General features: G+C 49.7%; 1 long non-coding RNA gene across 2 annotated transcripts in view; it reads right to left on the bottom strand.

Moving 5' to 3' along the window:
• Positions 1–26,497, bottom strand: part of LOC131484370 (uncharacterized) — a 34,680-nt gene extending 8,183 nt beyond the window's left edge. For both annotated transcript variants that reach the window (XR_009248195.1, XR_009248196.1), the window contains exons 1-4: positions 25,777–26,497; positions 25,124–25,524; positions 4,780–4,911; positions 482–640 (exon numbers count right to left, since the gene is read on the bottom strand). This is a non-coding gene — a long non-coding RNA (uncharacterized LOC131484370). The remainder of the gene's footprint in view (positions 1–481; positions 641–4,779; positions 4,912–25,123; positions 25,525–25,776) is intronic.
• Between the last annotated feature and the right edge of the window lie 1,451 nt (positions 26,498–27,948).

The raw sequence follows: 27,948 nt of genomic DNA, 5'->3' as shown, positions 1-27,948 counted from the left end.
GTCGCAAGAACGTACCGTCTACTAAGCCGTAAACCAAGACTCAACAAATTCCAAATGAACTGATTTCGAACACTGGGTGGAAGAGGCCCCACAGCGCAGTTCTCCACCTGCTTCTGATGGGTTCTCCCCAAAAGTTTTAAAAGACAGACCCCCCAGTTCTGGGTCATTTTTTTTTCCAGCTTGGGATTCCCATAACATGCAGGTGCCAACTAAGCATTCAGCTGCCCCGTCTGAGCACGCCACAGGATTTCTCCCAGAAAACTCCTCTGTCTCTGGCTCAGAGCCCCCGGAGGAGACAAGCCTCCAGCATCTCCCGTGGGGTGGGATTTATCTTATTCAAGACCTTCTCACGCTTTCTCTAAATTTAGCGGCACTGATGGGGAAAGCACATAATCTTCTAAATTCCTGTCTTTGTGTATAACATGAGGGCATGGGGCAGAGAACTACCTAGATGTGTCAAGAACTTTGTATCCCTCCTTACCCCTGCCTCTGACGGGATACAACATCACATTTTGCAACTTCTCATGCTTGATTACTTTGCCACTGGGACTCTTTGTCAGCTTTTGCAATTTTGTTCTTCGGGTTGGTCCTTGAGAGACAGAAATCCTGCACTCCATCCACCACCATGACCTGGAAGTCCCTGTATCAGAAAAAAAAAAAAAATTATTAAGAAGCTTCTCTATCCCCTAGCCTAGGCCGGCCTTGCTGGAAATCAAGGATAATTAAATAAGATCCAGCCTCAGGAGTCTTTTTTGATCTAACAGTTAGTTATAAAGACACGGTCAGAAGCTACAGTGTAAATAGGAGATATTTGTAGATAATGATAGCAGTGAAGAAATGGCTTCTTAGGGAAAATAACAAACTGTACCCTTCCAGATAGTATCATAGTAACAATCGGTACCACATCTCAGATTTCAAAATGCTTTCACGGTCATGAGCTCGCCTGAACCTCACCCAGCCCAGCGACCTACACAGAGTAAGAAAAACCAAGTGACTCGCCTGACATCCGAGCCAAGGGTATGGTAAACCTGGAGGTGTCAGGGAGGGTCTGGAAGGAGATGAGCTAAACATTCACCAGGACCTCAACCAGAGAAACCCATACAAGAAAAGGCTGATTCACACAAGTGTAAGCTGGGTGAGATATTCATTCATCAAGCAAAAGTGAACCGAGTGCATGTTGAGTTTTTGGTGAAAGAGTCAGTTCTGTTGCATCCAATAAGCTTTCCCAATGCCAATGGGACCAATTATATTATAGGACATTTTCGGGAATAAAAGAGTTCCATAAGTTCAACAAAAAAGTTGCATGTTTCAGAACAAGAGAAAGTCTGGAATGTCTCTGGCAAAACAGGTCATAGGTCCCAGGGGAGGCTCACCCTAGCTCAAACACAGCCTCCTCTTTTTACTACTGGATCCGATTCCAGACTCCGTTGCTAAATAGAGAAATTAGGTAGAAGATCCGATGAGGTGCCGTGCGGGCCACTGAAAGGCAGAAGTATCTGATGGCTGATTTTTGAGACTCGCGACGTGACGATCAGAGGTTAGACGTGGAAGAACAGGCAGGGCAGGTCTTTGGGGTTCAAATTCCAATTTGTCAAATCTGAAGCAGGACCTACACATTCAGAATCGTAAGAAATATTGGAATGTAGTAGGTGCTTAATTTTTAAAAGTACATATTAGTTCAGTAAGGGCGTGGATTCATTTGCGAGGGCCGCCACAAGAGAGGACCACAGACCAAGTGGCTTGGACAACAGAAACGTATTTCCTCCCAGGGCCAAAGACAGAGATCCTCAACCAAAAGGTTGATGGGATTTCCGAGGCCGATCTCCTTGGCTTCCGAATGGCTAAATACAACACGATGTTTCTCTGAATGAGTGAGTCAGCATGAATGAGGAAAGAAAAAGTGATATAAAAGCTTCCTATTATGGACCGAACCCCAAAATTCACATGTTGCAGCCCTAACCTCCAGGGGAACTATATTTGGGGATAGGACCTTAACTTAGATAATTAAGGTTAAATGAGGTTATAAGGATGTGGCCCTAATCCAATGAAACTGGTGTCCATTTGAGAAGAGGAAGACACTAGAGAGGCTCACCAGTGAGAAAAGACTGTGTGAGGACACAGGAGAAGACGGCCGTCTGCCAGCCGGGAAGAGACGCCTCAGCAGAAACCAGCCCGGACACACCTTGACCTTGCACTTCCAGTCTCCAGAGCTGAGGAAATAAATGTCTGTTGTTTAAGCCCCCTCGGTCTCTGGTGTTTTTTATAGCAGCCCGAGCTGACTTAATACACTTCTTTTCTGAGGTCATTTGCCAAAAAAGGAAACCTAGGTTTTCCCCTGGTTGGGGATTTTAAGTTGTGTTCTCTACAATGTATCCAAAAGTTGAAAACGAAAAAGGGAAAGTAGTCCAACATGATTGTATTTGGATGTGTGTGGGACTATGTGCTTACAGCCACAGGGGTACTTTCTTCCACAAATACTTCGTAAGAGAATTAGCCATGGGCCAGATACCAGGCTCATCATGAATCATCAAATGCAATCCTTTCCTCTTCCTCAAAATGCTACTAGTGTTAGGAATTGACATCTCCATTTTTAAATTTGAGAAAGAAAGAGCCTCAGAGACTTCATGCGACTTGGCCAACCAAGGCCAGGCATATGATAGAACTGGGTTTTGGAGGCAGGTCAGGTGGATTCCAAAGACTTCACACATACCCAGGACCACGCTCTCGTCTTCACGATAGAAGAATCGCAAACCCTTCACTCCTACAATGTGCCTGGGTCCGTTCTGAGAGATTTGCCCATTTAATTTAAACTTACACATTGAATTAATGTTTAAAACCCATTTGATCTGCACGCAACCCATTGAGGTAGATACTTTTATTATCCCATTCTGCAGATGAAAAATGTGAGACACGGAGGGGCTGAGTGACCCAGTGTAGGTCGCACCCTGCATCTCTTCATATGAATGAACAACAGGAGGCTGAGGTGACATCTGTCCTCGGCTTGGGGGCCACATGTCCACGATCTGCTGCGTTTTGGCTCCAATGGAGGAGAAAGAATTCCATGGGAGATGGGGGGGGGGGGGGGAGAAAGCTCCCAAATCCTTTCCCTTCCTTGGATCTCACTGCCCTGATTTCGACTCACCAGCAAAATAGACGAGACTAAATGTTAGGATGTTTTTATCCGCATAGAGATTTTTCTCCAGTGAGAAGAAAGCTAACTCCTACTTCACTCCTCTTTTGACACAAAATTTGATTTCAATTACCCAAAACTTTTCCTAGTTCGCTTTTTTTCTTTTTAACAGAGATCTTCTTTGTAGTTGAGAAACCCGCCAACAGCCAAGTACGTCCGGCTTCAGAAAGCCCACCGTGATCTGTGGCTTCTGAGAGTCACGGATCACCACCCCGTTGACTTCCGTCTTGCGGAGCGGTCAGGGGACCCGAAGGGAGAGGCTGCCTGCTTCCAAACTTCTATTACGTCATCCTGATGGAATGTGGACACAGGGACTTTGCAGGGACTTTACGCTTAAGCCTTGTTTTATTTAAGTTTATATTGTTCTTAGAGACTTAAATCTCATCCACTGTTGCTTGGAATCCAGGCTTCAGTTGGATTATGGCAAAGATGCAGCAAACTTATCCTCCTAAAAGCTGAGCTCGGGGAATGGTTAAAGCCATCCTGCCCCAAGGCTCAAAACGAATCCTTCAGCTCATTACATTTTAAAGATCGCCAGCATTCAGCAGGCTTTAGATTTATGTAGCCGAAGTTATATGCAGGAACAGCATGTGCTGGTTATACAACAAATGCTCATGCGAACTGGTTAAAATAGGACAGGTAAATCCCATGTTGAAACCCGGAGCACAAAGGCTCCCAACAGCTTTAAATATCTGTTGTTTTCATTCATAACAAGGGGATCATCGTTTTTCCATCCTCTCCAATAATAACAGACATGACCGAGTGTCCACAAAATGCCACGCACCTCACCATGGCTCAGCAGCAAGAGCAAAGGCTTTGCAGTGAGGTCAGGCCACTTCGTATGTGACAGTCAGCAGGTGTCCCTGCCATGGTTGGCCCATCCATCAAGCCTTACGGAGCCAGTGGGAGAATTAAATGGAAAACATTGCCAACGGTCTGACACAACGGGGGTGCTCAACAGGGGATCGCTTCCTAGCCTGCTGCCCCTTATCTGATTTTATTTACTCCTCTTGGCAAGCCGGAGGAGAGGTGTTATTCCAATCCCCAATTACTAGGTGAGGAAGCTGGAGCCTGCTGCCGAACCTGGCCATGTTCGGAAGCAGCAGGGGGCGGAGGGGGGACTTTTATGCTTCGCTCCCAAGAGGCGTGTCTCAACTTTACAAGGGCACAGGCTGTCCCATTTGTGGTTTGTGCGGGTCTTTTGACGTCTCTTTTCCTTCTGGCCGCCTGCCATTTGGCCCTCTCCCTGCTAATTAGCACCTCGACCACAGTACAGCAGGGGAAATCCAAAAAGGTGAGCCTCGGTTAGTAGCTGAATTGTGTGGTTTGAGAGCTTTGGAGGAAAGATTAAAAAAAAAAAAAAAAAGAGTTTGGTAAAGAGAGAGGTATCACACCTGAGCAGTGACGTGAGTGTGTGAAATCATATTTAGAGTTCAGTTGTCTAGTACCTGGCCTCCCACTGCTAGGTGATTGAGAATAGATCATTGCATTTAAGAAGCCTTCTGATCTTCAGGGATTCAATATCCCGTTCATTTGTACACTGAGGCATTGAGAATGTCGCTCAGAATCATATCAGCATCCCTACTCACCTTAGCCATGACCACCAGACTGCATTGCTCTATATTTACAATGTCTTTCGTTGGCAGAGAGTTTTATGGTCAAGAGTATTCACTCACTGCTGAGCTGGAATGACCCTCGTCCTGGACCCAGCAAAGCAGAGGCTGCGGACGAAGAGATTAGATTGGTTACAAGGAATTCTAGGTCGGAATCCCTGGGTCCCACCCAGGCAAGTTCATGTGAGCCCAGACCGAGAATCCACCGAGGAGAGAGGTAGCATCTCTTTTTGAAACAGGTTTGCAATGGAGAGGAGAGAAATCACTCAGGAGAACCACTTTTCAAAATCCAGCTGAGTATCTACACTTACTCCCAACTCAATGCATTGCTCTTTGCAGCTAAGTTCACATGACATCTTGAATAATACAGCTAGCTGAGTTGATGAGTGCTTCCACGCTGATAAAACTAAATCCTGCAAAGATAGAGGACAGTAGCACTCTCCCAAAGGCATTCTACAAACGGTTTGCCAAACACAGCAAGAAGTCTGTAAAGTGCTCCTAACCCTTGATTTAATAGTTAACACTTCTTAAAGATAATTTTTTTTTTTGGAGACAGAGAGAGAGAGAGAAAGGAGGGTACAGAGGGAGAGAGAGAATCTTAAGAGATAAGACCCAGCGTAGGTCTTAATCTCACGACCTGAGCCAAAGTCTAGAGTTTAATGCTCCGCTTACTGAGACACCCAGGGGCCCCTGAAAGATCATTCTTATGAAACAGTGTAAAAATGCAAATCAGTACGTTTCTTTCCACGTTTACGTAGATGATGGACAGAACTGGGGACGGTGAATGCTGCCAAAACAGGCATTGGTTAAATTCATTTAGTCCATAAATATGTATTGCACACCTGCTCAGGTCAACCATTATTCTGGGAAGTTCTTCCCTGGTTACAACAGAGAGGGGAGAGCGCAGGGGCACAGGGGTCCCAGGGTGGGCAAGAGTAGTGGGGAGAGGAGCTTGGGAAGTTTTCTTCCCTTTGCTAAGACCATCTGTGGGAGAGCTCCCCAATAAAGTATTCCACAGCCGCTAAAAACCATGTTCATAACAAATTTCAGTGAGAGAGAAACAGGCTCAGCGTGTAAAACCACATGAAAAAGCATCGTTTGTCCATAATTCTCTCAACTGTGCAATATGTTTGAAAACTTTTTATAATATGAAATCGAGGGGAGACACATTTTATGCACATGTCCACACAAACGTGTATATATACCAAAATGTGCAGAGTCGTTACCTTTCAGGGGTGACTCTATGGGTGATTTTTACATATTGTTATTTTTTGAGGTTTATTTATTAACTTTTGAGAGAGACAGAGCGAGAGACAGAGAGAGAGAGAGAGAGAGAGAGCGCACTCATGGGGCAGAGAGAAAGGGAGGCAGAGAATCCCAAGCAGGCTCCGTGCCGTCAGTGCAGAGCCCGATGTGGGGCTCGAACTCACAGACCGTGAGATCATGACCTGCGCCGAAATCAAGAGTCAAGACGCTTAATCGACTGAGCCCCCCAGGCGCCCCAGATTTTTCATTCTGTTTTATACACTTGATATGTTACCCACACCCCGTGACCCTGCCCCCAACTCGTTAGCGAGAATCTCAACTTCCTGAAGTGGCCGCTGCTTGCTTCCGATGCTGCCTTGACCGTGCCGTGGGCCAGGTCCCCCTGTTTCGAACCCGCACCCTTGTTGGGCGGCCTCCGCGGCAGCTGGCTGCGCCCTTTCCCCCACCGCTGTATCTGCCACCTCGCCCCACTCTTTTCCGGGGGAAGCGCATCGCTTAGCCCGCCTGGTTCTGTGGCACGCTCCCTGGGGTCCAGTCCCCACAGAGCCTCTACGGTGCAGCTCTCACCTCCGGGACCCTCCCTGCCAGGGCCTGCCTGTGCCTCAGCTCCCTAATCTGCCAAACTGGGAAAATACCAGTACCTAATTCATAACAGTGCCGTGGGGACAAAATGAGTTCACGCCCGGTATTCAGAATAGTGCCTAGAATGTAACACGCTCTATAGGGGAGTCTAATTGTCATTGTCATTACTACGACTGCTGGTATTACCCCCGCGTCTACGACGATCACCCCCAAGCCCAGATTGCTATGCACGACAAGATACAGAGCATTAGGGACAATGGAGGGGAACTGGTGTGGACAAAAGCATTTATGTCTGCAGTCCCGGGTCCACACCCACCTTCCCGGGCCATCTCCCAGGTGACTGGCTGCCAATCTGACCCTCCAGGACAACGGCAGGTCACCGACCACTATCCCGCACCACGCTGCTCTGTGCTTCAGAAACTGGGCCAGGCTGACCTCTGACCCCAGAGAGTTTGTCCTAAAAGAATTAATTTGTAAGCCATGAGCAAGGCCCATCTCCTTCCCTGCTCCAAGATTTACATCCTCCCAGGATAATTAAGCGCCGGCACATTCCCTCAGTGGGGAACCCCCTACTCTGCCCCCCGGGATGTGGTTTGGTCTTAAAGCCCTCAAAAGTCATATAAAGTCATAAAGTAGTCTGAAATGGCTGCATCTGTAGTTGTTTTTTTTAAGTCTCTGCTGCTCGGTGTTATCATGGGCATCATGTTAAGTATATTTCCGAATTTGATGCAATTAACAGGTGCCACCTTCATAATGAAAAGGAGATGACAGACGTGAACGGACTTCGTGTTGCTGTTAAAATGGTGTAGATGTCTACGTGGTGCCACAGACATCAAGCAGACTTAGGTTCCAAAGTCCACGAACGGTCATCGGTTAACCTGACGGTGTTGGCGTAGCTCTTCGCAAGGCTGCTCTAGGGCGTTCCAGCTCCTTCTAGGAAACAGTTGTCAGAAGTCATAGATGTCGTCCTTTCCGAGATGTAAAAACAACAGCAATTTGCTATTTTTATCAATTCCATCTCTTCTGGGCCTATCAGAGTCAATAATCTGAACTGGGACAAAAATAAGAGACGACTTTTGCATTCAAAGTCTACGTGCTCAAAATCTTAACCTTTGCCAAAAAAAATTTAAAAAACAGAAAGGAGCTGGCCGGGTTGTTGCGCAGGAATGTCATTCAAACCCTTAAATCCGAAATAACTTCTGCTTTTCCAAGTCCCACTTATTTTTCCGAATCAACAAAGATATCTTTTTCTACATTGTTTCCACCCAATTTTGAAACGCGCCTGCGAAATTTCTCAAATAACATATTTCATGTGTTTCCTGGAGTTGGGAAATGCCAGAAAAACAATCCAGGGGAAAGAGGAAAAAAATTCGTAGATCTGGCGGGCGAGAGAGAATAAATGATGACCTCTCTCCCTTCCAGCAAATGTAAAACTCTCCATACTTCTGCAGGTACCAGTTTAATAGCCATCAAAACCGTCTTACTCATTTATTTCTGGAGCCCGATTTACATGAGTGAGCAAGGGATTGCATTTATCTTCGTGAATACACAGACGAGGGCATTATTTGACTCAGTCAGCGGCCTCCCTGTCGGTAGAGAAGACATTTTGGAATAAAACACAAAGGCTGGCATGTGAGAGCTGGCAGGGCCCTCGAGGGCTGTTTCGTTAAAGCCCAGAGAGGTGACAAACCCACTGAAGTTTGCACAGCGACCTGGTGCCTGTGAAGGATGCTCTGTCCATACATAAAGCATCACACCCATTAGATTGACGGCTACCGGAGAAGCAGAGACAAACGAGGTGACCCCGTGAGTCTATGTCAGGCAGGCCACTGAACTCTCTCTTGGGTCTTACTGGAGCAGCCCCTAGAAATGTTCCTCAACATGTAGACCTTTCGTTGCCTTTTGCCTTTGAGCTTTATTTTTAGCAGACAAAGGTAAGAGCTTGGGACCAAACATCTGCTCTGTGAAACCACTCTTCCAGGGAAAACACAAGACTCTCTGGGACCAGAGGAGACCCCCCCGCCCCCCAGGGCTTGGCTGTGCATCTTCTTTCCTAGCAGACATCCCCTCCGGTCAGGCGGGCGTCACAGGCGTCGGCCACAAACACTCCCACTCTGGCGCGGTTTGCCATTTGCAGGGCAAACCATTCCATCGACCCCTGGGACTCCTCCTACTATCTGGAATCTCCCTCCCTCAAACTCCCACCGACTTTTCTCTCTGGAATCCCCCAGGCTGCACACGCTCTCCCTTCCAGCCCTTTAAATATTGCAAGCCCTGCCGAGCTCTTCCTAAGACCTTTGTACCCTCGTTAAGTATCCCCAATTCCTCCAGCCGCTCTTCGTATGACAGATCTCGGCTGGACCAAGACGCCTTGAGACAGGGTCTGTGCATGATCTCATCTGGTGCAGTCACCTCATGACCCTCGTAGCAGCTCCGTCAGTGCTGTTAAACAGGTAGATGAATCATTAAATGCTTATGAAAATCTTCTCATTAATCAGGGTATTCGACAAACAGGTAGAGAGCTCTAATGGTATTCCCGAATGGCCACAGGGATGCAAGGCTAACGACAAATGGTCTGTGCCCCCCGGAGCCCCTGGCTTGAACAGGGGCTGTGTGTGAATGACCGCTGTGGATTACCGTACAGCATGGGCTGGCGCACAGAAGGTCTAGATGTCCGCGAGGGTCTTGAAGGAGGAAAAACGCGCCCCTGAGCACCAGCCTGGGAGAGGCATTCCAAAGTGACGGGCGTGGGCAAACCCCCAGTGATCCTCCTGGGTCAGTATGACCCCCATTTCCTTTTCATCTGTAACCTTGACGGTGAAAACAACACCGTAGGGACACCGGGGTGGTGCAGTCGGTTAAGCGTCCAGCTCTCGATCTCGGCTCAGGTCACGGTCTCGCGCTTGGTAAGTTCGAGCCCCGCATGGGGTTTCTGCGCTGCTGGCATGGAGCCTGCTTGGAATTCTGTCTCTCCTTCTCTCTGCCCCAAAAATCGTAAATCCTCTGATAATGCATTTTACTCTTGAGTTTACTTTTCCGGTAACCGTGTCACATGGTTGGTTTATAGAGAGTGCACAGGCACCTCAAAGCACAGAGACGTTTATTTCACAGCTACCCTGCTGAGCCCCACGTCTGCCAAACTGCACTAGCACAATGGGCTTAATTTTCCATTTTACTTAAATTTAGATGCTTGCGTTTCCCACCGCTAAGTTCATTTCATCCCCAGGCTTAGGCTCCAGGCGCCACCCCTGAACTCCTGTGTCCCGGCTTCCCCTCGAGAGGAAGGCAGACAGAGCGGTTCTGCACTACGCCATCGGGAGATGGGGGAGGAAATAAAACGTGGACTTTAGGTGAGACCAGATTTCCAAAGGCCGCTGTCAGTTCTGACCTTCTCGTGTTACCCTGGAACCTAATCGTGATTTCCGCTGGAGGGGAGAAAGCCACCGAGGCACGACGGCTGCAGGTGCCCCTTCCTGGAGCTGCCTCAGTTTTCTGATTCTCTCTCTGCTCCGCTGTCTTGCAAGAGTCACCAAAAACGTCCTTAGGAGTCACAGTTGTCGCTACGTTTCCCACGTCTCTCTGTCTTCACGCTACCCACGTTCCCCGTGTCCTCTGTCGGATCATGTGTCCCCCGTTCCTTCTGCAACGGTTACTAGAGAAGCTTCAAATGATGCTCCACCCAGCATCTCTTAGAGGGTCAGTGGACCAGAAGCTTCTGCGAGCCTCATCCCAGCCCCGCGTTCTCCAAGAGCGTTGGAGGGGCAGGGGCCAGTCCTCGGGCACGTTCCTTCTCCGCAGCGAAATATGCCGATAGCTTCCGATTTCATTTCCACGTGTCGCTTTCCTTTAATTTTTTAGGAGGCGACGGGAAGAGGAGAAGGGAAATGGTAATTGTCTCTTTTCCGTATCGTGGCATTTTCCATACAGAAGTATTTTCTGTACATTTAATGCTTATAATCAACACTATTTTACAGACAAGAACACTGAGGCTCAACGAACTTTCGTAACTTCTCTCAAAGTCGTTGGGAGCTCAGGTCTGCCGGGCTCTGAAGCACGTATTCTTTCCGCATCCTACATGCCCGAGAACTATGGGAAAGCTAAATTTGGGGGAAAATCTTGGAGGACAGCTCCTCCAAATGGCTTATTTTTCAGAGGAATCAACAGAGGCCCAGAGCGTGCCAGCCACATTGGCAACACTCTGGAGTGAATCCAAGGCAGAAACCCGGGTCCCCCGGAGCCCAGCCCCCTCCCTTTCTCTTCACCACACAAGGTCTTCTTCAAGCAGACAAACCCCACGGGAAGGATTGCTTCATGAAGGTTCACCCACACCAGGTGGCCAAGAGAAGAAAAGGCAGTGCTGATTTGTAGGATAAGATCTGGGGAGGGCAGCAAAAACGATGTGACCGTAAAAGACTCGAAACTAACTTTCCTGATGACAGATAAAAGGTGTCGGGATTAAACTATGCCCAGAAAGCAAAGGTCAACTCGATGGGCAAGCCAGAAAGGCCAAATCCTCCCTGGGCCAGGAAAGCAATAGAGACATTGCCTGAGCCACCCAGACGCCCCTTTTATTTTTGTTTTAATGATTAATCTCTTCCATATGGCAATTAGGCAATAAAAAACAGTCCCTTCTATAAAACCATCTAATAGGAAAATGTACCTGATGAAAGAACGATCAAAAAATTTGCCTGAGAAAGGATGCACGAGTGACAAAAGCAAGTTCTTACAAACGATGGAAATATTTGAACATGGAAAACATCCAACGAGTATTTTCCTTCTCTAAACGGAGCACGGCGACCGAATCGGGAGGCGATGCTCTGCGGACGAGTATGATTTTTATTTAAACAGATTTTCAGAATTTAGTACACTGACGGAAATGCTTCTGATCATTAATTAGCAAGGAACAATCATCCTTGGGGTCAGTCTACCTCGACAGCAGGGTATCTGCCTGTAATGTGATCACTGGTAGTTAAGGTCCCTGAATTAGTTTCGTTCCAGAAGAGCCAAGCTGCAGTTACAACGCTCTTCCTTCCAAAAGTAAACCACAATCAAAACTAGGTCACAGATGCTGTTTGAAAATAATGACTAACATCTGCACAGCCCCGTTATGGTTTCAAGAGTAAATTCACATCCATTATCTCATTTGATGCACATGAAAATTTGTGAGGCAGATATTATGGTTCTCCCATCAGGGCCCGGAGTCGGAATGACTTGGCCTCGATGCACAGCGAGTATGTGACAGAGTCAGGCTCCGTCATTCACCTGCAACCTGTCCTTCAAATGTACCATCAACCAGAGCTATAACGATGCACAAAAATCCCGGAAGTTCAAAATCTCCTGAAACCCAATTAACCAGGATCTATAACGGTCTAGTTTTGTTTATGTTTTTTTTCTTTGCAGGGGCAAAGAGGAGTTTGGGGGAACATTCTACTTTAAAGATAGAAAAAATAACATCCCAGGCATATGGAAATACCCCCCATTTCCTGCCTGAGCATTTCAATCTCCTACACTCTTCTGGACAAACTTTTATCGTTCTAACAGGAATATAAAGTCAAGAGACACAATCATTTAAAAAAAATCAATTTTATTGAACGCGGAGTTTTCTTAGTATGGGAACTTTTCAAGATTGACAGTTTTTTTTGAGGTGAAACAAGAGAGATCTTCTGGTTAACCAGGCAAGTAAATTAACAAGAAGAGATGTTCATGAACTCGTGTCGTTACTGCACAGAAACGATGTTGAGTCTATCGACAAATATTGGCGGGATTCTCTTTCACCTTTTCACGGCTACTTCTCTTCTTTCAGGGTTGGTAACTACAGCCAGAAGATGAGATGCCGATTGGGAATTTTCAGTTATTTTTTTTCATATGTATGTGTGCTTAAATGTTGGAATCTGGGCAAATAAAAGTGGGATTCTTTAGAGGGCTCCTGGGGAGAAACCGGAGGGGGGACCAAGGACTGTCCTTGGTCCTACGATTCTTTCTGGGGGAAGACACTGGTTTGGGAGAGCTTGGTTCCAGGGAGTGTCTGGAAGCAAAATAGGAGTCCTGAAGTCTACAATAAAGATGAAATATAATAATATAATAAGAGGAAACTTTCTTGGAATCCAAAGCAGACTTTTCCTTCTAAGAGTTTCTGTACTTAAAATCACAGTGTAATTTTGTTTACAAGGAAAGAAAGATATTCTGACCAAAATGAAGCAGATTTGAACCATGACCCTCAGGAGCAAATATTTCCCCCCAGGCTATTAAGGCAATAGACTAAAGAGAAAGTAATTTTACATGGAAAAAAAAAAAATCAGAGATGAAGGAACATGTAATCAAAGTCGAGTCTACACAATATCAGTTTTAAAATAACAAGATCAGTGAAATAACCAAGATCTATCTTCTTAACGCCAACAACATGGTGTGGCTTGTGCCCCCCCCCTCACCCCGCCACTAAATTATCTAATTGATACTGGGGACCATTTTAGTCTACTAGGGCCGCCATAACAAAATACCACAGACTGGGGGGCTTCAACAACAGAGGTCTATTTTCTCACAGTTCTGGAGACAGGACGTTCAAGATCAAGATGTTGGGAAGTTTGGTTTCTTCTGAGGCCTCCCTCCTTGGCTCGCACATGGCTGCCTCCTCCCTGTGTCGTCACGTGGTCGCCTCTCAGTCTATGTGTCTGGGTTCTAATCTCTTCCTGCAAGGACGCTGGTCCTATTGGATTAGGCCCACCATACAACCTCATTGTGCCTCACTTTACCATCATTTTACCTCATCACCTTTGGGAAGGCCTGATCTCCAACTGTGGCCACATTGTGACGTAACTGGGGGGGGGGGGGGCGGCTAGGACCTCAGCATGTAGATTTGGGAGGACACAGTGCAGCCCATAACATCCATAACATGCCACCCTTGGGCCCCCTAAAATGTAAAACACACTCTCCCCATCCCAACAGCCCCCCAACCTTAACCCACTCCAGCACCAACTCCAAGCTCACGATCTCATCGAAATACCAACTGGGTCACATATGGGTGAGACTCAAGGTATGACGCGTCCCGAGGCAAAATTCTTCTGTGAAGCCAGACAAGGGATCTGCTCCCAAAACACAACGGCGGGGCAGGCATAGGGCAGACATTATTATTCAAAGGGGAAAAGTCAAGAAGATGAAAGGCTTGAGGTCATAAGCCTCTTTGGCTCCCTTTTCTGCCCTCTGGTCCCCCAGGGAGGCAGCCCTGCCCTGAGGCCCTGGGCAGGAGTTCCGTGTTTTTTGGAAGGACAACACACATTCACAGCCAGAGAGCCCTATTGGCTCGTCCTGCAAAATCTCAGAAGCCCAGCAGCGTTCCTTCATCGTGTCCTGTCTCCGTCCCTTCAGTCCAAGCTGGCCAAGCCCTTCGGTCCAAGCCCTTCTGCTGAGACAGCTAATTGGATCCATGAGTCATACCTGTAGTCACTTGATAGCCAAATGGTTGTCCAGCCACACGCTCAGTGTTCTCTCCAGACCAAGCGTTCTCATCTGGGGCCATACAGATAGGCCGAAACATTCCAGATCTTCAAGTACTCGTTCCCTTTGTCCTAACAATTCTTTCTTCAATTTATGTCTCCCCTGTCACATTTTGTTATCAGGCAGCAAGGGGAAGCCAGGCAGCAGCCACAATGCTCTATGTAGGAATCTCCTCAGCTAGGGATGCCTGGGGGCTCAGTTGGTCAAGCGTCCAACTCTCGACTTCAGTTCAGGTCACGATCCCATTGTTTGTGGGCTTGAGCCCTGCCTCGGGCTCTGCGCTGACCGCACAGAGCTTGTCTGGGATTCTCTCCCCCTCTCTCTCTCTCTGCCCTTCCCCTGCTGGTGCTTTCTGTCTCTCAAAATAAATAAATAAACTTAAAAAAAAAAAGGAAGCGCCTCCGCTAAATATCCCAGTGAATCACCTACAAGTTCTACCTTCCACAAAACACCACACCCAGTTCCGCCAAGCGTTTTGCCCCTTCGTAACGAGGACCACCTTTCCTCCAGTTTCCAATAACATGTTCCTCATTCCCACCTGAGACCTCACCAGAAGCACCACTGACATTCTTGTTTCTGTCAAGAGTCTCTTCAAGGTAATCTTGGCTTTTCCTGTCAGGCACCTCCAAAACTCTTCCAGCTCTCCCCACAACCCAGTTCTAGAGCCACTTGAGTAATCTGAGGTATCTGTTAACAACACCCCACTCCACGGCACCAAAATCGATATTAGCCAGGGTTCTCCAGAGAAATAGAACCGAGAGGGCGTGCATAAACAGATTTCGTTTAAGGAATCGGCTCGTGTGGAGGCTTGTCAGGTCCAAAATCTACAGGGTAGGCTGGCAGCCTGGTGACCCAAAAAAAGAGTTGCGGCTTGAGTCTAAACTGTGGTCTCTGTCAGGGCTCCTTCCTCTCAGGAGAAGGTCAGTATTCTTCTATTAAGTCCTTCAACTGATTGGATGAGGCCCACCATATTATGAAGAGCAATCTGCTTTACCCAAAGTCTATTGATTTAAGCGTTAGTCTCATATAGAAAATATCTTCACAGGAGTCTCTAGAATAATATTCCACCAAATCTAAGTACTGTGGCTTAGTCAAGTTGACACATTAAGTTGACCTTCACAGGGGCGCCTGGGTGGCTCAGTCAGCTGAGCATCCGACCTCGGCTCAGGTCGTGATCTCACAGTTCGTGAGTTCGAGCCCCGTGTCGGGCTCTGCGCTGACAGCTCGGAACCTGGGGCCTGCTTCGGATTCTGTGTCTCCCTCTCTCTCTGTCCCTAACCCACTCGCATTCTGTCTCTGTCTCTCTCAAAAAACAAATAAACATTAAAAAAATTTTTTTTAAACTTGACCTTCACAGTGGCATATGGTTATTTCTTTCCTAATTGTGATGTGTAACTCATTCTAAGGGCCAGAGGTGAACTCAAGCATAGAAACTAGGAAGAAGCATGGAATCCTGCTAACAGTCCTGAATTTCAAGTCAATAGAGACATGCACTGTATACCAAATGATTGGCCAAATGATCTATCTGCTGTCAGTTTTTTAACTTACAAAATGGGAATCAAATCAATAACCCCCTCATCAGGGGTCAAATGTGATGATCAAAAACAAAACACTTTGAAATGTTAGTTCTTAATCACGAAACCATTTTCTCACCCTTTAAGGAGACAAGTACAGTCTAGGATGCACAGAAAACTTGGCTGTCCATCTTGGCCAATACCAAGATGCCTTGTATGGACGATTGGATGACATCATTCTTACTCTTGCCCCCAATGAAGCCAAACTTAAGTTATCACCATGGAGACTGAAGTCCGACAGCCGTAAAGGCTTTCTCAAAACTACTGTGTGTGCAGAAGGAAGTACCAAGTTCTCCTTCCCCGGGGATGTGGTTTCTATTCTTCTGATGACATTGTAGCCAACTTTGACGACAGGAGTTCGAGAAAGATGGCTTCCAGCTCAAAGATTCTATGGTATGTAATCAAAGTCACATTCGTGGAAAAGATAGACCATTATTATGAGCAAAACGTCTTTTTGTTTAAGTTTATTTATTTATTTTGAGAGAGACAGAGACAGAGCAAGTAAGGGAGGGGCAGAGAGAGAGGGAGACAGAGAATCTCAAGCAGGCTCCACACTGTCAGCACAGAGCCCGATACGGGGCTCAGTCCCATGAAACATGAGCTCATGACCTGAGCCAAAATCGAGAGTTGGATGCTTAACTGACTGGGCCACCCAGACGCTGCTCAAAGTCTTTTTTAAAAGAAAAACTTGCAGGACACCTTGGGTGGCTCAGTCGGTTAAGTGTCCGACTTCGGCTCAGGTCACAATCTCATGGTTTGTGGGTTCGAGCCCCACATGGGGCTCTGTGCTGACAGCTTACAGCCTGGAACCTGCTTCGGATTCTGTGTCTCCATAGCACTCTGCTCCTCCCCGCTCACGCTCTGTCTGTCTCTCTCTCTCTCTCTCCTTCAAAAGTAAATAAACATTAAAAAAAATTTTTTTAAAGAAAAACTTGCCCCTGCTCCCCAGTTTGGGATGAATGGCAAAAAGAAATGATGATTTAACATTGTCTTCTGAGGTCAATGAGAGAGATAGAGATCTGGGTAGCTGATTTTGGTCAGTTTTAACCCTCTTGCAAAAAAAAAAAAAAAAAAGGCATGGAATTAATGAACCAGCTGCCTCATGCTGGACTCGTTCCCCTACGCTGTGTAATTCATCCTTCCCCAAATCCTACAGCTTTGATATTATCTCTGCAGGGAAACAGCTATGGGGGTGGCCAACAACTTGGAAATTAGAAAAAATCGAGTTAATAACAGAGAGTTAATAATAGCACCACAGACACCAGATCAAAGCTGGGATATTCAAATTTAGCTGAAAAAATAAAAAACCAGAATGGCTTGTAAGCCAAGCTATTGTGGCTGGAGCCATTGACAAAGTTAAGCTGGAAGAGCTTGGTCATTCCTAGAAGTAGAGAAAGGGACAGTCACCAAGCTGTGCCCACGCCAGCAGTAGCCAAGGGAGAAGGATCCAGGTCTAGGGATTCAGCCTGTCCAGGCTCTGGGGCAAGTTTGGCTCTAGTTTGAAAACTGATGGAAGAAGCTTCTAGAGCCTAAGGCCACGGGACACTTAAATTGCATAGCATATAATGCATACCCTGAATGCATTTCTACGAAGGATCTTTCCAATTGTAATTTGCTTTCCCGTGCAACTTGCCCACAAAAAGAGAAGGTGCCATTTGGGCCACTGCAAGCATCTTGGCCACTGTGGTAGTTATGCCTCCCATACTAATTTAATATATTGGCAATGGGTGTGTGTTTTATATCAGCCTTATGAGTTTGGTTAATGCGAGTCTGTCCCGAGGGATAGAGCACAATCTTGGTGAACTAAAACACGATTAAACGTCCTCCCTTAAACGATGGAGAATTAGCCTCAGGATTCACCCCGCTGGGAAACATCTTAGCAGACTGACAAGGGGTTTTGCTCAGTCTTTCCGCGTACGGTCCCATTTGGAAGTTCAACACTATCACCCCCTTGCCTTCCTTGAGCACGAGTTTCCTTTTTTGTAGAATAGGAATTTGCTTGCCAGAAAGTAAGTAAGATCGTGTAAATAAAGTAGGTAGCAGAGGTCACAAACATAGGAGCTCGACTGCAGGAACTCAGTTAATGTTAATCCCCTGTTCTTCGGGGCCCCCATGAAGACATTTTCCTGGAAGCCGAACTTCAGGAGCACAGCACACAGGGGCTCCCATTCTCCTAAGCGAGAAGTTCTCCACTTCCTAAGAAGCGCTTACGCATTCAACTAAGTTTCCAGTTGTCAGAACATTTCCTCTATCTGGAGTTCCTCACAACCAGAAACGCAGGACATATTAGGGGACAGTCAACAACTCATCAGTTTCACAAATGCGTGAGAGTTAGAAGTCACACAGGTCCTGGCACTAAGGAAATTAACATCATCACTGTGTGGACGCTGAGGGAACTGCCAGTGTGTTTGCTGAGTCGCGCAGAAATCCCCCAGCCGCCGACAGAAGTCCACTGAACTCCAGGAAGCGGACGTCACACGGTGGCCACGCTCTGGGGCCGTGCCAACTGGGAATACCACGGGGTCAAAGGATCACCCAGCTCCCAGAGCCACAGAAGGCATTCCTATCCTCGTGGTCACGGCCACAACAATAAAATGGGTCATTGCTGCTCTGGATAAATTTGGAGGTGGGGACGGGGACAGAATGCAAAGCAAGGAAGGTTTCCAAGGCCACTTCCTCCCAGAGCACGTTCTTTGACATTCAAGTTGGCCAGGTTGACAAAACAGCAATCCTTGAAGCATGCTGTCTGTGACACGGATGAACTCCTCCTTCGCCTCTTGAATGTTTCAAGATGTATCTTTATAGCAACAAACGAAAATGAAGATTGATGGGCGGAGGGAGCCACGGAGCCAAATCCTACCCTACCAAGGAATCATGCAGCGGAGCACGAAAGCAGCCCAGAAAGTTTGGCTGGGACATTTGCCAGGATGGCTTGTCAGAGCCACAGTGGAAAGAATCCGTCTCCCCTGGCCGGGACCGCTTCCCTCTCACCTCCCGGAGAAAGGCAGGCATTTCCTAGAATAGAGTCAAATCTCTTTCAGTCCAAGGTCGTGGGCTCCCCTGTCCAACTTGTCTTCCGTTTCCATGCCAGGAAATAAGGACACCAATGCCGTCTAAGCGAAGACGAACTGGATGTGGTCCGCCTGGAAGTGTGGGCCAAGAACGTTCTTCCAAAATCTGGTCTCAGGGTTTTGGGTCCCTCCACTGATTCAGTTTCTGTTCTCGGTGAAAACAAAAGGCCTGAAGGTAGGAAGGGTGGAGAATTCGGAACGCGGTGTGGAGAGTCCAAGGCCACGTTCAGAGAGGGCGAGCTTTGGAGTCAGACAACGCGGGCTTCGGATCCTGATCCCGCCACCGCTGACGGTGGGACCTCAGGCCAGTAACCTAAGCTGACAGAGCCTCAGCCTCCCTTTCTGCACAAGAAGCCTGATACTATGTTTCTCTCACAGCTGTGCAGCTTAAATGAGACCGCAAATGCAAGGTGCATAATAACACTATCTCGCCGCGCGCGCTAGGTACAAGCCAAACGTTAGTTTCCTTCCTTTTCAAATTACCTTTTTAGGATTTCGGAGTGCATTCACACCGAAAAGTACTGTTGAGAAGGGTGTCTTCAATTATACTTTACAGAGACTATGAAACATATGGGAGGGAAGATATTGATCCCAAGCTGCCAAAATTATTTTTTTGGTGGAAGGAAAATTCGAATCACTCCGGAGCCGTACTGCGCTCTTCGCGGCAGGTGTGCTTGCAAAGTCTTTGACGCTCTGAGGTGGAATATGTTCCTTACGACATAAATAGAATTCTGGGGGCTTCTTCATTCAGGTTGGAGCTTTGAGTGGCACCGTCTCCAGGAGAATCACTCCGTTGGGTAAGTATCAACACATTTGAAAATGTCAGACGGGGAAGAAGAAGTGTTCTCTCTGGGACTTGGACACCTGGTGTGAGAAAAATCTAACAGAAAGGTGATGGCAGAGAAAGAAGGGTAGAATTCTTACCCTTTCTGTGTAATCCCGTCAAGCAACACCGAGCAAAGCAATAGCTTTTCCTCTTACATATTCAGCGGCCTTTCGCCATAATCCGTGGGGCACGTTGGCATGGAAATACTAAGTTTCTTAGGTGTGAACGGGTTAAGAACATTATAAGCTTTGTATCATGCAACTCCATCAGCATAGGGGTGAGTGGCTAGTGGGGGCAGAGAAATCAGGATCTGGGTGTCCTATGGAAAGCCAGGAACAGGAGGAAGGAAATGAGTGAATTATTCGTTCTGTACTGTGTGCCTGGCACAGGGTTTGAGACATGGCATCACGTGAACTTCGCATTTTTATGAGGTCAGAATTACCGTCTCATTTTAGAGAATGAGGAAACTGAGTCCAGTGAAATTTAACTAGTAAGCGACAAGGGTTAGCTTTGAAACCAAATTGGTCTAACTTTACATTTTATTTATTTTTTGAGAGACATAGAGAGACAGAGCACAAGTTGGGGAAGGGTGGAGAGAGAAGGAGACACAGAATCCGAAGCAGGCTCCAGGCTCCGAGCTGTCAGCACAGAGCCCGACGTGGGACTCGAACTCACAAACCGTGAGATCACGACCTGAGCCGAAGTCAGACGCTTAACCGACTGAGCCACCCAGGCGCCCCCAAATTGGTCTAACTTTAAAGCTTAGCTTTGCCCGGGGTGCCACACGGACCCACGGACCTCAGATGGGCTCTATCACACCTTCCCCGTCCCTTCGTGATGGAACCATCCGCAGCCCCGGAAGATGAACCGCATGGCTTCAGGTCGAATGGTGGCCTCACCTTAAAGGTTGAAGAAGAACCCGGCTCCTCCGAGGGAGGTACAGTTCACTTTCCTTCCAGTGTCCCCTGTCAGAAAGGCCCCCGGATGGGGGCATTGCAAACCTGCCCCCCAAGGCGATCTCCAGCTCAGAGATTTACCCACAACTGGAGTCCTCTGTGACACGTCCCTGTCTGTCACCCCTCCAAGTGACACTTCAGCTTATCCTATCACCTCCGTGTCCAGAAAGAAGCCCACCCATCCCACCCCCCGTCACCCCACTGCCCCCTCCCTGCTCTGAGGGTCCTGCAGAGCATGACTCTAGTGGCCTCCTGCCTCCTAGTCATCACCTCCCAATGCTGGCCTCCATGCGGCTGCTTCGAGAGTGTTTCCCTCCCGTCACTCATGCATTCCTTCATTCATTCACTCTTTCAACAAATATTTTCCAGTGCTTTCTGTGTGCCGGGCACTGTTTTAAGTGGAGATTCATTAGTGATAAAAATAAGTGAGGGGGCGCCTGGTGGCTCAGTTGGTTAAGCGTCTGACTTTGGCTCAGGTTATGATCTCAGGGTTCGTGAGATTCAGGTGCTCTGTCTCCCTCTCTCTCTGCCCCTCCCCTCCTCGCACATGTGCGCTCTCTCTCTCTCTCTCTCTCTCAAAAATAAATAAACATTAAAAAAAAAATAATCTACAGGGGCACCTGGGTGGCTCAGTCCGTGAGCTCACCGTGGCTCAGCCGAAGGGGCTGACTTCGGCTCAGGTCATGTTCTCACGGTTGGTGGTTCGAGCCCCGCGTCGGGCTCTGTGCTGACAGCCCGGAGCCTGCTTCGGATTCCGTGTCTCCCTCTCTCTGGCCCTCCCCCACTCACGCCCTGTCTCACTCTCTCTCTCTCAGAAATAAATAAACATTAAAAAAAAATTTTTCTAATCATCCAGAACCCCGACTTCCTGAAGCTTACACTTTACCCAAGGGGAAGCAACCAGGCAAATAGATAAGTATGTGAAACGTACAGGAAGTTGCACTGTGACAAGGGAATGACACGTTAGAGAGGTTGGACGATGTGGCGTGGCCGTGAGCACCTGCAGGAAGTGAGGAATGAGCCGTGCACATATCTGGGAGAGGGCTGCTTCGGCCTGAAGCGACCCAAGTGCAAGGTCCTGAGATAGGACAGCACTCAGGGCGAGCACGGTCCCGGAACAGCAGTGAGCCCAGAAGTGAGGCCAGGGGGCCCGAACCCAGAGAATGGGGGTAGAGTAATGGGAGACACCTTTGGCGGGGGGGGGGGGGGGGGGGGGGCCTGTTGCCACCTGCTGAGCCAGCCCCTCCCACAAAGCAAACATTCTCCTGGGCATTTTGCATTTGTGGATCCTCAGTGCTCACAAATTGACAACTCCGGTCTCCAAATGCAGGTACTGAGATCTCATTAAGTTCAATGGCATGCCCAAGGTCACACGGAGCAGAACGTGTCTAATTTCATCGTGCTCCAGCTGCTTCCCTGTGGATCTGGGTTTCTGCTGTGCTATGAAGTCAGGACGCGGCTTCAGCAAAATGTCCTTAGCCGTAATGTCGCCGTGGGTTGGATCATGACCTCCGTTCTGAATGGTAAAGAGCTGCTCAGAGCAAGCCGTGGGCTCGGACCAAAATTTCACCCTGGACCACAGCCAACAGTGGGGCTCTATGCTTCGATTACGCCGAAAGCCCTGGGGCTCAATGTCCAGGGCCCTTAGTTGCCCCAGTGTGCGATGGGATTGAACTTCACCATCTAGTCTCTGGCTTCGAGGGGCCCTTGGTGGCTGTGTGGTCCAACGCCCGCATTTGGAGCGGGCGAGACAGGCCCAAGGAGGAGGCACGACCTCCACGAGGCCACCTAGTGGGTCAAAGGCAGGGCTGGCGCGCTCAGCCTGGCACGGCCTCCCTCCCTCTACGGAAGGAGTGTGTGAATTACCCTGTCTTAACATCGAAGCGTTAACCCAGCAGGGAAGACAGAGAAAGCGTGGACAGGGGGTTCCAGCTGACTCCTTGGAGGAACCTTCCCTGCCTGGCATCCTGATACAGCGGAAGACACGACTAAGATCCTGAGCGGAGGCGCTCGTCTCGCCACTGTGTCCTTCCCCCCCCAACCCCGTGCCCGGAACCTCCCCTCCCGTCAGCCGCTCCCAAGGGCGTCGTCCCATCTGCTGGAGACAACAAACGGACTCCTCGGGCAGGGCCACAAATCTTCATTAGGATGGTAACCGTCATCAATGTGCTGGAACCGCAGCGGTCTGTTAACACGCCTTGGTGGCGGCGTGATGGATGACGGTCCAGCCGCCCGCCCAGCTGCCAATGAAGGCACACGGCCGCTGGCAGCGAGGACGGGGGCTGGCCAGGGCGGGGGTCTGCTGCCTCCTTTTGTGCCGTCGGTAGAGCTACCCCTGGGGACGGGGAGGTACAAAGTCCCCTCCGTGCATGCAAACCAGGCCGGGGTGGGGGGCGGGGGGGACACAGGCAGGCTTGCCAGGAAAACCCAGGACACCCAGCGAGCTCCGAAACTCAGATGTTGGCAAGGGAGTGTGTCCCGTGCACTGCCTGATACGCACTCCCTTTGTGTCCGAAGTTCAAACGGAACCGGGGGCCCTGTATTTTGCTTCGCTAACTCCGGCCCCCCACAACCTGGCCCGCGTCCCCAAGCAATAACACCGGACGCTCACTGTTCGTCACGTCCCCAGGCCACCTGCCCAGGCCGCTGGGAGCTGCGCTCGGACAGAAGCCATGGAGTCCTCGGCATCTGGAGTCCAGGAGTCCGGGAACCTCGGGCAGGCACAGTCAGGTCGCGAGGCTCGGGCAGAGGGAAGGAGCCACCTGGTCCAGTCGAGGCCGTGGGAAGCAAGAGACGGGGGCCGATGGCGTTCCTGAAGTTCGCTGCATTCCGCCAGCTCGTGCTCGGCAAGGCGTTGCCAATGCAGAGGCGGGAGAGGCACGGCCTCTGTCCTGAGGGAGGGCCCCGAGGACGCTGCGGAATTTCCCACCCTAATTACCCTGGACTCACCCTCAGTCGCTGGCCGTGTCGTCCCCACACCTCCTCGCGCCCCCGAAATCAGCTGCTAAGCCCTGACCATCCCTCACCTGCGATGTGTCCCGCGTCCAACAGCACCGAAGCCACCCTGCTGCTCTTTGCTTTACGTCCTCATTGCCTCCACCTCGGAGGCACTGCCCTCTATAAATGTGCCCGTCTCAGGTCACAGGCCACCCCCACACCACCTTTCTGGCTCTGAGGCAGCGCAGGCCGGCTGCACGCCCAAGTCCAGACGCACTGGCACGGCATTCAGAGCCCCCCCCCGAGGTGCGTGCACCCGCCTCGTCTCCCGCCAGTCCACACTGCGCACCCCCATGCTGCGGGCACCCGGGATGACGAGCTGTTTCTGCCAAGTGACCCATTTGGATTCCTTCCTCCGGCTCCTCTTTGGAAGCTGGGACTCCGAACACTAAGGAGGGAAAAGCTTTAGCTAAACCTTCAGCCGCCCACTTAGCGTAGCATGGCTTCTAGGAGGGCTCCCTGTGACCCACCGGGGGTGTTTCGCGACCCCCTCCCCGACGACTGAGACTCTGTGGCTTCGGTCCTGCCCCGGAAAGCTGGTGTCGGTCCGGGTAGAGCCCGGCCCCCTGCGCTGCTCAGGGAGCCGTCTCCCCTCAACTAGAGCCATCGGTCATCCCGACACCAGCCCCAGACCACCCGGTTAGCAAGAGAAGGGGCTCGGTTTCCACCTCGGCTTCCTCATTATCTTCTCCACTGCACAGAGCCCTTGGGGGTCGTCCCCGGGCCCCCCCATCTGTGCCATTACACCGCAACCTTGCACGCCCCACTTCTGCCCAGTGTCCCTCAACCTCTTCGTCTTCCTGCCCTCACTAAGGTAAGAGCTAACTGCTCTGGGTCACAAATCCCAAACCTCTGCGGCTTAACACGGTCGAACTTCCCCATCTGTCCGCCCTGCTCCTGTCCTTCCTTTCGATTGCTCTTTTCTTTTTTCATTCTTTTTTTTTTTTCCAATTGCTCTTAATCTAAAGAGGGCTCGTGGATAAACTTCCCCCACGCTGATCTCTAGGCCAGACTCTGCCCCCCAGGCCCCCGAAATGCATACGCTCACGTCACGTCTGCTCACGCTGTGTGGGCACGAACAGAGGCTGGTGACAAAGAAGCCCAGAGAGGGTGGCCCGGCACCAGCAGCCAAGACAGCACTCTGCTCGTGCTGTCCACGATGGGCATGCTCCTCCTGACCCCACGCTCCCACCCCACGTGGAGCCCCGTGGGGGTGCGAGGCTCCCCGACGGCAAAGGGGGGAATGTGTTGGACCCTGAGACGTGGTTCCAAAGCTCCGGACTCGGAACCAGGACGTGCCAACTGGGCTCCAGCCCTGCCACTTTCTACCACCATCAGTGAAATGCTATTTTCCTTCCTTCTCCCGCGAACTCCACTTCCCAACTCTATAAAATGTGGCCCCAAAGATTGGAATCTACAGAGCAGTGTTGAGGAGGAACAAAGAGAAACAATGCAAAATCAGCACCCCGTGGACCTGGAATGGAAAAACACCTCTGGCAATCCCCAGCGGTCCAAGCCCCCCTTCTGGGGTCCCTTGGTCCACATAAACGCGCTCACCTCTTCGACGATAAAGCTGTGGGCAGGGGCACTCAGACGTCATATCCTATCAAGCACTGACCAAATAGAAAGGAACTAGCAAGCTGGAGACTTCAACATTATCTCTGTTTGGCTTTCCCTCCAACAAAACTTTGAAGATGTTTTCTTTTGGTATTAAGCCACTTGATCTCAACTCGGTGTTCCGTGGCCTCAACCGCCCTGGAGTTCTGCGGTTTGCATGAGTTGGACCAGAATCTGTTGCCGGATTCTGGCATGCACTCAAGGTGGGCCTTTGAAGGCAGGAAAGCGCCTCGGCTGGCGGGGGCCTCGGGCACGCCTGGAGCCCCACGCTTGTGGGAAGAGGCTCGCTGGGCAGAACGGCTTGGCGGGAGTTCGAGACGGTTTCCTTCTTGCCTCATGACCTGAAACCAAAGCAGCATAAACCAACAATGTAATCAGAGCGCTGAGAGGCTCTCAGAACTGCATCCAATCTATACAATACCCAGGAAGAAATGCCGGAGTATCGGAGGGGTCGACGTAAACTCTACTAGACTCGCAGCCCAGGTCCCTGAGCCCAGTCCTGAGACCCAGGATAGGAGCCCGGGGGGGAAAGAGGAGGCTGTGTCCACAGCAGTGAGGATCTCGGGTTCTACAGCGAGGGTGCCAGCATTTACCTTCTGGGTGCCGCTCGTTAGCCGTGTGGAAGGGAGCATGTGGGTTATGTAACCCGTCTGTGACCGAGTACTCCCGTGTCTAAAATGGAGATCAAGGGGCGCCTGGGTGGCTCAGTCGGTTGGGCGGCCGGCTTCGGCTCAGGTTATGATCTCACAGTCCGTGTGTTCAAGCCCTGAGTCGGGCTCTGGGCTGACAGCTCAGAGCCTGGAGCCTGCTTCGGATTCTGCGTCTCCCTCTCTCTCTCTGCCCCTCACCTGCTCACAGTCTGTCTGTCTCTCTCTCTCAAAGATAAAAAATAAAACACATAAAAAAAAAAAAAAACTTGGTAACGGAGATCAAAATAAGACCTGCATCATCACGTTAACGTGAAAATTAGACGAAAGCAATCCAGGAAGCTCTCAGAGCTGGCGTTCGGCAATTATGCGATGAGGCTAGTTGTCAACATTATTGGCATTAGTACGACGGGAGGTGTCCTTGTTTGCTTACTGATGCTCTCCCTGAAGACCGACCTGCCCCTGGTCTGTGCTAGACCCCAGAGGTGGAGATACTCTCCCGCCCGGGAGCTGCCCACCGTCTGCTCAGGTATCAAGCGAAGTAGAGAAGATTCTGCTTTGATCCAAGTAGCTCCAGACGAGGTAACAACGGCAGAGATGTGAGCCCCTACCCTAACCTGCGGGCAGGTTGCTCCCACACTCTTCTAGCCTCCAAAGTCCCATGGTTGCTGCTGGAGGAAACACACAAGCCCCAGGGTCCCTGCATGCAAGGAGAGGGAACAGGTGGGGTGTGAAGGGGCTGCTTGGGGGGTGAGGGGCTCGGTGATGACTGCAAATACGGACCCGGACCTGCCACCCACCCTCTAAAGGTAGACCAAGAATAGTACCCTCTCAAAGCTAGAAGATACCGCCAAGGAGGACGTGGGGAGCCCTGGATAGTTCCAGGCAAATATCAGTCGTTTTTGAGACCAAGATTTCCCCCATACAAGCTGGACCACTAGAGAGAGGCACCCAACCTCTCTGAAATTCATCATCTTATACATAAAATGAGAGTAATAACACGTTCATCATATCCTGCTGTGATAATTACATTAGGGAATGTCTGGTTATTTATCTTTCTTTTTTTTTTTTTAACCACGGTTGGTGCCACACCATAAAAAGTGTTAAGCATTTATCAACAGAAGTGGGACAGCAAGAAAACTAAATACACAATAAAGGGGAGAGGGGCGCCTGGGCAGTTCCGTCAGTTAAGCGACCGACTTTGGCTCAGGTCATGATCTCACGGTTCGTGGGTTTGAGCCCCGCGTCGGGCTCTGTGCTGACAGCTCAGAGCCTGGAGCCTGTTTCAGATTCTGTGTCTCCCTCTCTCTCTGTCCCTCCCCTGCTTGCTCTCTCGCGCTCTCAAAAATAAATAAAAACATTTAAAAATTTTTTAAAAATACTATAAAATAAGGCATAACAAAACAGAAGTGTGTTTGTGAAACATTTGCTTCAGTTGTCTGGTAAACAGAGAGACCACAGGATCGTTGCTCCAGACTGAAATGCGTCCCACCAGCCCCCCACCCAGAATTCAGACGCGGAAGCCTAACCCCCAGGGTGGGCTTTCTTTGGTGATGTGACCCTTTAGGAGACAGTTCAGGTTAAATGATGTCATAAGGGTGGCGCCTTGATCTGCTAGAAGTGGTGTCTATGAGAAGAGACCAAAGAGACCAGACTCTGTCCCCACCGTGTGAGGACACAGTGGGCAGGCAGCTGTCTGCACGCCAAGAAGAGAGCTTGTGCCAGAAACCAGGCCTGCTGGCACCTTGACCCTGGACTTCCCAGCCTCTGCAACCGTGAGCGCGTACATTTCCGCTGTTCAAGCCCCGCATTGGTGACATTTCGCTGTGGCAGCCTGAGCAGGCTAGGACAGCTGTGATAAAGGACTCACGTACCCCACGTTCAGGGAAGCCTGGAAGCCGCAAAGCAGCTCAGCCCATCGCCTGGCTGGCTGGACTGTCCCGTCTAGCAGGCGTCCAAGGGGACGCCCGCCTTTGAGCCAACATCAGAACGCCGAAGCTCCCTCCTCTCCCGGGCACTGGGTCTCTCTTGCTGTGAAAAAATGCTTCCTTTGAGCTGAAACCTCTCACCCGGGCGTTTCCGGTCACTACCACACACTCTGAAGCTAGTCTAGTTTCC

Source organism: Neofelis nebulosa, chromosome 9, assembly GCF_028018385.1.
Source record: "Neofelis nebulosa isolate mNeoNeb1 chromosome 9, mNeoNeb1.pri, whole genome shotgun sequence".
Lineage (NCBI taxonomy): Eukaryota > Metazoa > Chordata > Mammalia > Carnivora > Felidae > Neofelis > Neofelis nebulosa.
This window is presented reverse-complemented; position numbering and strand designations above follow the sequence as displayed.